The sequence below is a fragment of the Camelus dromedarius genome, chromosome 34 (genome assembly GCF_036321535.1).
Source record: "Camelus dromedarius isolate mCamDro1 chromosome 34, mCamDro1.pat, whole genome shotgun sequence".
NCBI classification, from domain to species: domain Eukaryota; kingdom Metazoa; phylum Chordata; class Mammalia; order Artiodactyla; family Camelidae; genus Camelus; species Camelus dromedarius.
The window spans coordinates 16,279,819-16,291,631 of NC_087469.1; the positions used below are offsets into that span (position 1 = coordinate 16,279,819).

Sequence of the window (11,813 nt, forward strand, 5' to 3'; positions counted from 1 at the left end):
AATTCTCAAGTGACAGGACCTGATTCTTCCAAACCTTCTGCATTCATTCACCTTCATTAGGATCCCCATCTGAGGTACCTGCTCTGAGTGTCAAAAGCGAGCTTCCAGAGATTGACTCTTATGTGAAAGGAATGACTTCAGCTGCAGAAATTTGGTGCATCATTGCAAAAGCCGGCAGGAAAGATTAGTTGTTGACAAAACTCTGAGGACCTGCAAAATCAGAGCATACAGAAAGCTGCCCACCTTGCTCAGGCCGGGATTCCGAGGTGCGGGAGAGGACGCCCTCGTCCACTGTTACGCATTCCCGCCGTGGCGCTTCTGCCAAAGCAAGAGGGGTCAGCGCTCCTGGGCCGACACACACCCCAGGTGTCTAGCCCGTGCGGTGCAAGACTAAACTGAAGACGAGGTAGCCAGGCCTTTAGGAACGATGGTAGGAAACAATACCTTGGTACACAGATGCTCTCAATGTCACTGGCTTGCGGGGAGCACTAAATTGATGCCTTTGGGCATTCGGTCATTTGCACTTAAATTTTAGTTACTTAAGCATGTATTTAACCAATGCTCATTGCGCGTTACTATATGCCAGGGGTGTTCCAGTCACTGGGGATCTAGCGATAACGAGGCACAGCCCTGCCCTCCAGAAGCTCACAGTCTGCTGAGCAGACACGAAGGAAAAGCAAATTAAGAGGCAGTGCTGATAAGCTCTGGGTGCGGTGGGGACTTAGAGCGGGGGCACCTGCAACAGTCTAACGGGGTCAGGAGAGGCTTCATGGAAGACGTGCTATCGAAGCTGAACCCCGAGAGAAGCCACGCAGGGCTGCCTGGGAAGACAGACGGAAGGCTGGCTTTCTTGGCAGTGAGTCCAGCATAAATGTGAGAGAGATCAGAGCACATGAGAGAAGGTGAGTTTTCCAGCGCGACCAGACACAGAGCAGGAGAGGCGGATTTGGAGAGAAAGCCATGAGGATGACTGTATTGGGTTTATGTGTTTTTGGTGTCACTTATAGCCAAAGGCCTGGCCGGGTGGAACCTCCCTGAGGGTGCATCTTGTCTGACTAAGGTCATGGAATCATGATGTTAGAAGGAGTTTAGTGGTAACCTGATACAAGACCTGACCCCAGTGCTTAATTACCGTACATGACATCTAAACAGGTCCCCAAGAACCCACCCCAGAAAGCACCTGCAGTGCGGAGACTGAGCTGCAAAACAGGCAAGGGGCAGCTGCACAGAAACAGGTCAGCTGGGCAAGCCTTGCTGACTCGAACCAGAAGCAGCTGCTGCCTCACTTTAAGCGACGGTCAGGGACTTCCCACTGGGCTTCGGGCGGAGCAGCTCCTGCTGGAGCTCATGAGACGAGTACACTGGTCCTGACCTGGAGACAAGCCCAGGGGTCTACCTGTGGCCTCTGGTCAGCTCTCCAATCCACTCCCCATACCACAACCAGCCTGATTATTTCAAAACAAACATCAAGTTACCGTCTGTGAAACCTTAAATGTTTGAAAGGAACAAACCATCTTAAGGGGACTCCCACTGCTTTTAAGATGAAACCTGAATTTTTCATGTAGCCTCCAAGTCCCTGTAGATCCCAGCCTAAATCTCAGATTCATTTTGGTAGCCCTGTCCCCTCCCTCTGGCCAGACTAGCCATATTTTTGATTCTTAAGTTCACTACCAAGAGTGTTTACACCTGCTGTTCCTTCCTCCTGGAAAGCTCTCCCCGCTGCCCGCTTCAGCCCTGGCTCGGGGAACTCAGGCGTCCATTCATTCTGATTTGAGTCCTTTTGTGATATGAATTCATGGTACCAATCTCAGTTTTTAATTACATATTTATCAGCACAAGTATTTAATTAGTACATTCATACTCTCTCTCCAGGCTACTAACCCCAGGAGAGTGGAGACAATCTGTTTTGCCCATTATTGTATCCCCAACGCTTAGCACGTGGTCAGGCTTCACAAGCTATTGACTTGAATGAATGAATTTTTGTCCTGATTCATTCAGTTTTATAGCATATAAAACTTTTAAACTAAAAAAGTGAGATCAGATCAATTTATACATTTCACCCTCAATCTTCTTCACTAAAATGAAATTGAAAGTTACCCAAAACCGTGATTTTCCGGGAATATTGCCAACGTGAGTCTCTAACCAAACAGTAACTTCTTGGTGAGACTTGGCAGCTGTTTCTAAAACATAAACTCCTGCCTCACCTCTCCCTATTCGTCTTCACCTGCTTTAATTTTTTCCTTACCGCTAATTGACATTTAAATAAATTTAAATAAGTGTGTCTATTTTATTGTGTCTCTTACTAATAGAAGGTTAGCTCCGTGAGGGAGGAAAATTTGATTTTTTTTGTTCACAACCATATTCCCAGTGCCTAGAACAAAGCTTAGGACACATTAGGATCTCAATAAATATTTGTTATCAGATACTGTATCTCAGTTCAGCACCGTTGGACCCACCAATTCCGGTACGAATGTCTTCTCGACAAAATCAAATATGCTGCGAGAAAATCAGCTTTTTCTGATGGGATGGGTTTTACAGACTGGTGGTGTCCAATATGGTGTCCACCTGCCACATGTGGCCGTGGAACTCTGAAATGTGGCTAGTCCAAACTGAGATGTGCTCTAAATGTAAACTATACACTGGATTTCAAAAAATTAGTACGAAAAAAAGAATGCAAACTATCTCATGAATTATTTTATATTGATTGCTTGTTGAACTGATCATACTTTGGATATACTGAGTTAAATAAAATATATATTATTAAAATAAAGGTTTTTTGTACTTTTTTAACAAGGCTACTAGAAAATTTAAAATTATACATGGGTCAACTATATTTCTATTGGAGAATGCTGTTCTTGAATATAATATTCCAAGGCCTAAAAATATTTTGGGGGGAGTGAATCTTAAGATGCAAATCAAAATGTAAAGAGTCCAATCTTTTAATCCTCTTTGAAAGAGTTCATGGTAGTGGCGTGTAAGGAATGACAGTTTCAGGAAACAAATTCACTTTTACGTGGAGTTTTAATGTCTTTCTTTTCCAATCATGAAACAAAGGAATTTTGGTAGAACCCAGAGTGGGCTGGGGAGCCTAAACTCAGAGAATGGTAAAGGATTATTTATTTGTTTCATTATCTGGCATACAATTATTATTCTCATTGTCTTAGGTTTGAATGAATTCACGAACAAGACTGACCTAGTTTGTCTTAATGTTTTTATCACCCTTGTTATGTTTCAGAGCTGTATTCCTCCTACAAGATACGTGCAGGTTCTTTAGAGGTGTTATGGCCACTTTATAGTCAGAGCTGAAAAGCTTGTTTTCCCGTGAGCCACTCATCTAAAAAGGGTGGGTTAAATCAAAGAAGGTGACACCCGTCAAGGCATCAGGAAGCCCGGCGCACGTGAGTGTCCCTGGGACTCACACAGAGGAGCATGTTCACTGAGTGTCTTTTGCGCTTCTCAGTAGGCTTTCCAGATGACAACGTGTTGAACCTATCTTTGAGGGGTGCAACGCTTTGTGTTTAGTGAACACAGAAACAGTAATTTCAACATCATGTGGTAAATTCTCTGATAAAGAGAAACACTGGGTGCAATGAGTGTACAAAAAAAAAAAAAAAGAACCAGTCCCAGCTTGGTCAATGCCTGTGTGTGTGTGTGTGTGCGTGTGCGTGCGTGTGTGTGCGAGATAGGGGTGGTGGGAGACATAGTCAGGGAGGAACAGCGCTATATTGCCAATTGAAGATCGATGTTATCAATGACTTAATAATTAGACCTTCCTCGCTTATCGCCACCTCATGACAGATACGCGAGACTAGTTTGAAAGTGATGACTTCCTCCTTATTAGGACTTTCGCTGTAACTGTTCGAATGGTTTGTGCTAATAAGGAGCAAAGAGATCAAGGGGATAAGACGGCTGTGATGGAGGCCCTCTGCATTTCTTTACTTTCTAAGAAATTCTGCCATCAAGTAGGGAGGCTCTCCTTCTTCCTTAACTCTGACGGCACGGGTGCTCTGGTTACTCGGCCAACCGTCTCTGCCAGTCCACGCGTCCACCCAAGCACCTCTCTGAGCATTTGAGCAAATGCAAGATGGCTTCTTGACAGAGCCTTGGTCTGGCCTGAAGGGGTCCTCTGGGGTCCATTTTTGGAGGGGTTGGAAGGCCTTTTATCGGTGAAAGAAGAGGCCACCTTCTCAAATTCTTAGTAGAATATCCAAACTTTGTCATCCGCACATCCAGGATCAAAAGCTTGTGGAAATTCCGTCAGTCAGGAAGCTGCTCTAGACCCAGCTACGGATGTGAAATGTAAATTATTGACTTTTAACTCCTATCCAAATCACAGGTAAATGAATTCGTGTTCAGAGAAAAGGAGCTCAAGGTATTCTAAATTTGATGATTTTTCTCAAATAGGATTATCAGAAAGCAAAGGTCCTACCCTCTTCTCCCAATGCGAAATGTCTTCTCCTAAGGTTCCAGGCTATGTCCTTGACTTGCATCCAATATTTAGTATAGTTAAATATATATTATAATAATAGTAAATTATTATTATAATTAATAAAATAGTTAATTATTCATTATTACCCTACACTAAGCCATTGTTAAATAGATAATTCATTAAGTAGCTCAATGACCTTCTTGCATCCAAAAATTCATTTTAACTTAGAATATGAAAAAAAAGGTTTTTATTTGATGAAAACACCATAACCCATCATGTTTTTTTTTTTATTATTATTATTTTAATCACTTTGCCTTCCAGAGAGCCCAGGTAGAGCTCATGTTCTAATAAAGCAACACTTTATTAGAACACTTCCCAGAGGGGACCCTACAGGTCACTCCTGAAGATGCTTTTCAAAACACATGTCCAATGGCAACAAGTGTGAGAAAACAGATTTCCAATTCCATGGGTGTATTAGCCATCCGAAGAGATCCAGCAATAAATGTTTGAATTTGTTTCATCCAGCCTTTCCTGAATGTATTTGATTCCAGAGCTCTGTCTTTGCATAATTGCCCAGAAGCAGCACGGGAAGTCGGGAAGGGCTGACTGAGGGCGTGGAGTGACTTTGTTTCTCTCCCCTTGCTAGAGGTATTATGTTCTCATTCCTGGATCTGCCTTTTACATAAATATTACAGGCCTAGACAATAAATATGTTGTGAGCGTGGGTGTGTCTGCATATGTCTGTGGGTGACAGAAGCATAAATACACATACAGGAAGGTATGGCTTCTGTTCTTTTTGTCTAATCTCTATAGCTGCCTTTTACTGATGTATGGTGGTGTGTATGTTTATTACACAGAAGGCCTCAATTTCAGATGGGCCCGCCTGACAGGTGATGCCCAGTCTGCTCCCGGCAGGACCTGCACCTGAGCAGAGCCTTCTAGAGAAAACCCGAAGCCCGTCAGGAAGTGGTCTGCCGTGATGTGAAGCGGTAGGTGGTGAGTTTCCTTCTGAGTCAGGGCTGCCACAAGGGGGTCCCCAGGAATTGACATCTCTCAGAAAAGATGTAGAGGTGTCAGTGCTGAGGTCATGACCGCCTGTCCGTTTGCCGAGGGCCCTCTAGGGCTTTTCCCGAGTCACTGAGATTAATAGAACCTAAACCAGATTCTAGTCCAGGTCCTCCTCTCTCTCTGAAACCCCCTGCTCCCCTGTTTTAGTACTTCCTTGGAGTATCTTGGGTTGCCCGTTTGGGGTTTCACATGTTCCTACCACGAAAGGCACATCCCTGTATTACGTCCGGAACGGCATCATAAAGATGCGCCCCACCCCCGCCCCGTGTTCGATTTGCATTTTCTTCCACATCTTTATCACGAGAAGACTGAGTTGAAAGATGCTCGAAAAATACCACACGCCTGGGGCAGCACTAATAATGCCGCCTCCACTCTTCTCTGCTCTGCTTGGTCTCAGTGCCCGTCTCTGGAGGCGCCTTTCTGCAGGGCTATGCTGGGCTTGTTCCTAAAGAAGCATGCCGCCCTGCAAGGACCTCGTGTGGCTGCAAAAGGGACCTAGAACTCTTGACGCTTTGCTCACGCAAAGATAATTCACCATTTGAAATAGCCATTGTTCTCAAGTGTACTTACGTGTGCCATCTTTCTTCCCACCGGCCTGCGTGTGTCTTGAGGGCAGACGTTCTACTGAGCAATCTTTGCATCTTCATTGCCCAGGAGAGCTCAGCTACACACTCACATCTTAATCAATGTGTGTTGAGTAAATGAAGAAATAAAGTTGGCACCAGCGACCTGGGAAACTACAGCAGATTCATCCATTTGAAAAAGCAAAGCCGTCTTGACTGTGTGTGAGCACACCTGGCTGTCCCGTGTGGCTGGATTACTGCGTTCTGTTGAATCTTATTCTGTGGTTGGCTGTATTCCTCTGATAACTGTGTAAGTTTAAAAAGCTAAAGCTCTAATCTGTTCTTAAAAACAGTGATCAGTACATATACGTAAACTAAAAAAAAATAAATCTGCAGTGTATTGTATATACGTGTTTACGTGCAATATCATGTGCACGTGCAGTCACACTGTACTGATTCTTCCTAGTAAAGCTGAAAAAGGAAAAAGAAAGAAAGAAAAGGCAGAATCAGGACAGTAAAGAGTTGGGGCGCTCACTGTCCTATCAGGATGTGCTGCCGCTTCACATCTGACCTACGCCCCACCCGCTGCAGCTGAAGGACATTTCTTCTGGTTCTGTCCTCAGTCAGGACCGAAGGCAGATGTCATGTCTGAAAGGACTCTGTATTCTGACACGGCTGAAAACCTCCAGTCATATTCTTTTCAAAGCTTTTCTCTGTTACTGAAACTGCTTCTAAGATTTCAGAAACACTGGCCAGTTTCTCCTGTGTCAGCTGCTGTCTGGAAACTCCTACTTAGGGAAGAACTTGACATCTTAGAGCTCCTTACCTCTAGAACACTCCAAGTAATTCCAAGCTGTCTGTTCTATCATTCTACTTTGAAAGCTGGGGAACATCAGACCCCGTGAAAGGCAGTGAATCCGAATAGGATTCATACCCTCAGTGAAAGGCTGACTTTTTCTCCAACAGCCAACACTGTTTCCTGGACTAAAATTGTCATTAAAAAAAAATCAATATTTCTGAAACTTTGGCCCCATGAACCAGTCTCCCCGGGTGCTTATTAAAAGATTATATTTTACCAGAAATATCAGTGAAATCTGAATGAAGTCTGTAGGTTAGTGGATAATAATGTGCCGTGGTTAGGGTAACAAATTAGCATCAGGCTTCTGGGTACAAACCCAAAATAATTGAAAGCAGAGACTCAGATGGATATTTGAGCTCCATGTTCACAAGAGGCAGAAGGTGGAAGCCACCCACACGCCCGCTGACGGCAGGATGGATCAACAGCATGTGGTGTGTACATTTGTGTAAGATTATTGCTCAGCCTGTTTCTTCCTTTCAGGAAGAAAATTCTGACATAGGCTACAACGTGGATGAACCTTGAAGACACTATGCGAGATGAAATCAGCCGGTCACAAAACAGCATATATCATGTGATCCCATTTCTATGAGGTCCCTAGAGCAGTCAGATTCCCAGAGACGGAAAGTAGAATGGTGGTGTGACGGGGCAGGTGGCGGGGTGGGCGGCCGGGGAGAGTGGAGAGCTGTTGTTAGATGGTACAGAGCTTCAGATCGGGAAGGTAAGCATGCTCTGGAGATGGGTGAAGGCGTTGTCTGCACAAGCATTTGAGTGTATTTAATGTCACCAAACTGTACATTTATGTTTAAAAGTAGTTACATAAAAAAATTTTATATTCTATCTATTTTACCAAAACTTAAAAAAAAGACACATTAGAGGAAGTGAGATGAAAGGTATATTGATTTCCCAGTGCTGTATTTGCAACTTTTTTGTAAATCTAAAATGATTCCCCCAAAAAAAGTTTATTGAAAAAATAACCATAAAAACACTATGGGACGATTAGATGAACGTCACCACCACCACCAAGACAAAGACGCTTCTGGCCTCCATATGAAACTGTTCTCAGGATCTCTGGAGTAGAGGTGCTGAGGGTGTAAGAAGCCTCCTTTCTAATAATGTCAAAAATTTAAGAACAACTATTTTTAAGACGTTCCTATCAACTGTTTTGCAAATTATCTTCTTTCTTCCTGCCTCTTTTAGTCGGTGACAGAACAAAATCTACACTTGAATTCCTGAGCAACCAGTTTCTTCTGTGGATGCTGCTTTGCCTCTGTGCTCAGATGAAGCTGCGAGTTCAACACGGGCCACTGGGGCTGCCTGTAACCCTGGGACTAATGGCGTTGCCAGGCGTCTACTCCATCCTTTCTCCACGGCCCCTGCTTTCCCTCCGCTTCCACGTCTCGACCTTGTGAAAAGGGCTCCCTTCCTGAGAAACTTAGGAACCATGGACTGACTGGGTCACGACCAAGCTGATTCCTGTCTCTTTCCTCACCCACGTACAACGACCCCTTTCAACAAGGGTCAGCGCCAGATGTGTAACTGGATACAGAGCAACAAGCAGGAGAAGGGGGCAGGAGCGTCGGGTCATGCTGGGCCCCCGCCAGGCCTTCCTGCTCCGATGCTGCACCCCATAAACAGGAGGAAAGGGACATGCTGCTGTCACGGCCGTGGGCGTGTCGGGCCGGGAGCTCTGGGGCCAGCCAGCAGGTGCTGGTCCCCCACGAAAGCCCAGCCACTATGCTCTCAGCACCTCTGTTGACCACTTGCAAAGCGACAGAATTAGAAGAGAGAGACTCTCAGGGCATCTCCAGCTTTGAAACTCTATCATGGGATAAAAGACCATCCTGACCTGAAGCATTTAGGCCACTCTCCTTTGGGGGGTGAGACTTGCATCTTTTGCAGCTCAGAATTTTTGAATAAAGAGCTGGCGGTAGGGTGACTCAAACTCAGCTTCTGAAAGCAAGACAATCATATAACTTACTCAATTTCTCCACTCCTCCTAAAGGGGGGGGGGGGTGCGAGGAAAGAGGAAAGTGGCATCTGAGAGACACTCAGAAGTGACTTTGTCCTTTTGTGTGTGTGAATGGCTCCTAGCCCATTGCCTGTTCTGCTTGAAGAAAAGGAAACTGGGACGAGGACAAGCTGAGTGTTCAGAGAAGATGGGGAAGGTGAGGCTCGGCGATGGCCCATGCTTTCTCCCCGCTTTCCTCCTGACCATTCATTTCTGATCCTTTCTGCAAACAAAAGCTCCCCCGGAGAATCTCATGACTCTGACTGAGCTGACCCAAGCTTTGGAGCTTTGGAATCTGGGATTCTGAGATTTGGAGGTGGCACTCACGTTTGTTGCTCAGGGTCGGAAGTTTGAGTGTTTGATCAAGTTTGGGAAGGTGGCGGGGATAAACAGTGCTCAGGGCCAGTCTGAGCTGCAATACAGAGCTAGCTTTAGAGACAGAGGAGCAGGCCACCTGCCAGTTGACCCCGAGAAGCCAAAGGAGAGAGCAATGACACAGCAAAGCCGCCATCTCTGGATGAGGGACTCCTTTGCCAGAGTTGCCCTTCACAGGATGAGCCCGACAGTGGAGGCAGAGCAACTTCCTTAAGTGTCTCCAAGCTCCCCTTGGTGGGCTGCGCGGTACAGGACTCTTGTAAGTGGCACCGTAAGCCTCCCAGACGTTTGCCCTCCACTCCTCCTGCTGCCCGGGCTCTCTTCTAGAATTGGAAGATTGTTCCGCCTGGTTTGTGGAGCCCTGATTTCATTCTTGCTGCTACCGAGGCTGCTGTGATGGTTGGTGGATGGATGTCTTCAGGTCTTGGAGGCTGGGCAGACGATGCTTTCACCGTGACTGACAGTGACATCTCAGAAGCACTCCGTTTCTCTGACTTGGGGACCAAAGGAAAAACACGCACGTTGAGCCACCCGCCTGTGGCCGAAGAGACTGACTAAGCGTGGAAGAAGCGGGTCGCTGTAGCCAATGGAGGAAAGGGCTCAGCACACTCCTTGCAGGAATGGCCACAGCTTCCCATCCCCAGGACACCCCCAGGACAGAGGGCCCAGCTCACAGGCTGGGCGCGGACAGCCAGAGGCCCTGAGTGGCTGCAGGTTCCCACCGGGCTGCGTCTGAGCCTGATCTGCCTGCTCTGCACTCCAGATGCAGGGGGCAGTGCGGGTGGTGGCCAGACACGACAGCCTCCTCACTGCAACCCTGGGGCTCATTGGTCTCGTGACCTGGGCGAGTTATTTACCCTCTTCGAGCTTTGACTCTCTGTCTATGAAGCAAAGCTCAAAAGTCCCTCAATTCAGAGTGAAGGAACTGGGAACACCGTAGATGTTCAATAAAGGCATGTGTCCATTCTTCTACGGGACCCTTGATCATTTGGCTTTCCAGCATCTTTCTAAGGAAAAAATTAAAGTGAATTCTTCTCATGAACTGCCACCTCTCATAGCCGTAGGGGAAAAACCACTCTCTGGCCACGGCAACTTCCTCTTGTTCCTGGTGACGTCGCCAACTCCCCGTGTATCCCTGATCCCAGCCATTTTCTGCTCCTTGTCTCAGTGTCCCATCTGTGAAAAAGTCCCCGCCACCTACCGCCCTCAGTTGCACTGAACAGAAGTCCCTGAACCGCCCACCGCACCCAGCTCCGGGTCCCCCATCTTCACCTCCGTGCAGATGATGTCCCCGTGCCCCTGGGTCGGGGGTGCTCAGATTCCTGACACTGACTGTCACACCCACAGGCCATAAGTTAGAGCTTACTGAGTATGACTTCTGCAATAAAGATTAGACCCAGGTGATCCCTGCCTACAGCACGATTACTATCTAATCCTGCCCCATTCGGGGGTTACTGGTCTCTTCTGAGTCATGCGGGATCCTTAGCAGAAGGAAAATAAAAGCTTGAAAAGTCTATCGGAAGTACCAGCGCCCGCACCAGCCACCCCAGACGGCTGCAGGGCGGCGGGGCTCCTGGCTCTGGCTTGGATGCTGACGTCTGGGGGCCCTGCCCGTGAGCTCGGAGGCAGAGAGGCGGCCACAGGGAGTATTTATATACTTGTATCTATAACCGCCTCAGCACAGAACGTGGCTCAGTATAAATGCTCACCACAAGGGAAGTAGGTCTTGATTATTATTATTCGTGGAGGAGAACTAGCCAAGGACAGACAGCAGCAACCGAAGTGACAAGATAGCTGAAGTTTTTCTAGGCTCATCTCTGCATCTCTGCATCTGAGTTTCCACGGGGACCTTTGTGGTCCCCGTGGAAACTCAGCCGTGCCTCTCGCCGGCCACTGGACCACGGGGGGCACCAGCAGCCCCGGGAAGGCAGGCGTGTGGCGGGCTCGGCGCCACCCTGGTGCAGAGCACACAGAGATGCCAGAGCGCTCCCCGCCCTCACGGCTGATCTTATCGGCCCCGTCGGGGAGGTGAAGGGCCTGTGTGAAGGGGTTCGTGCCTGTTCATCGCTGTGGTTGCCCCAAAGTGGAGCAGGCAAGGTGACACTTGAAACCCTTTTTTTTTTGCAGAGAACTGCACAAAAACTAGCAGCTGCTGACAGTCAGTGGTTCCATTTCAGATGAAGAAAAACACCCACAGATGGTAAAGGCTGCTGAAGAAACACCACAAAACACAGAGCAGCACACACACACACACACACACGCACGCACACCAACAACGAATTTGGCCCCGAAGGCTCAGAGGGCTGGAGGAAGCGTTCAGGGGCCAGTAGAGAAGCCAAAGCTGGAGAGGAAGGGTTGGCGGGTTGGCCGCGGAGTCGGGGGAGTGAGGTCACAGCGGGAGGATGCTGCGCGGCTTTCTTGGAGGAGAACAGTTCCGGGAGGGAAAACAAAAAAAACCTGACAGTTCTCAGGACTTGAAACTGAGCGTTGCTACTTCAGAGAACTGAAAAC

At 47.3% G+C, this 11,813-nt stretch overlaps 1 long non-coding RNA gene across 1 annotated transcript; it reads left to right on the forward strand.

Moving 5' to 3' along the window:
- The first annotated feature begins 6,237 nt into the window (after positions 1–6,237).
- LOC135319913 (uncharacterized) lies at positions 6,238–10,706 on the forward strand. The gene is made up of 2 exons (XR_010378962.1): positions 6,238–6,370; positions 8,117–10,706. It is a non-coding gene; the product is annotated as an uncharacterized LOC135319913 (long non-coding RNA).
- Positions 10,707–11,813: the final 1,107 nt, after the last annotated feature.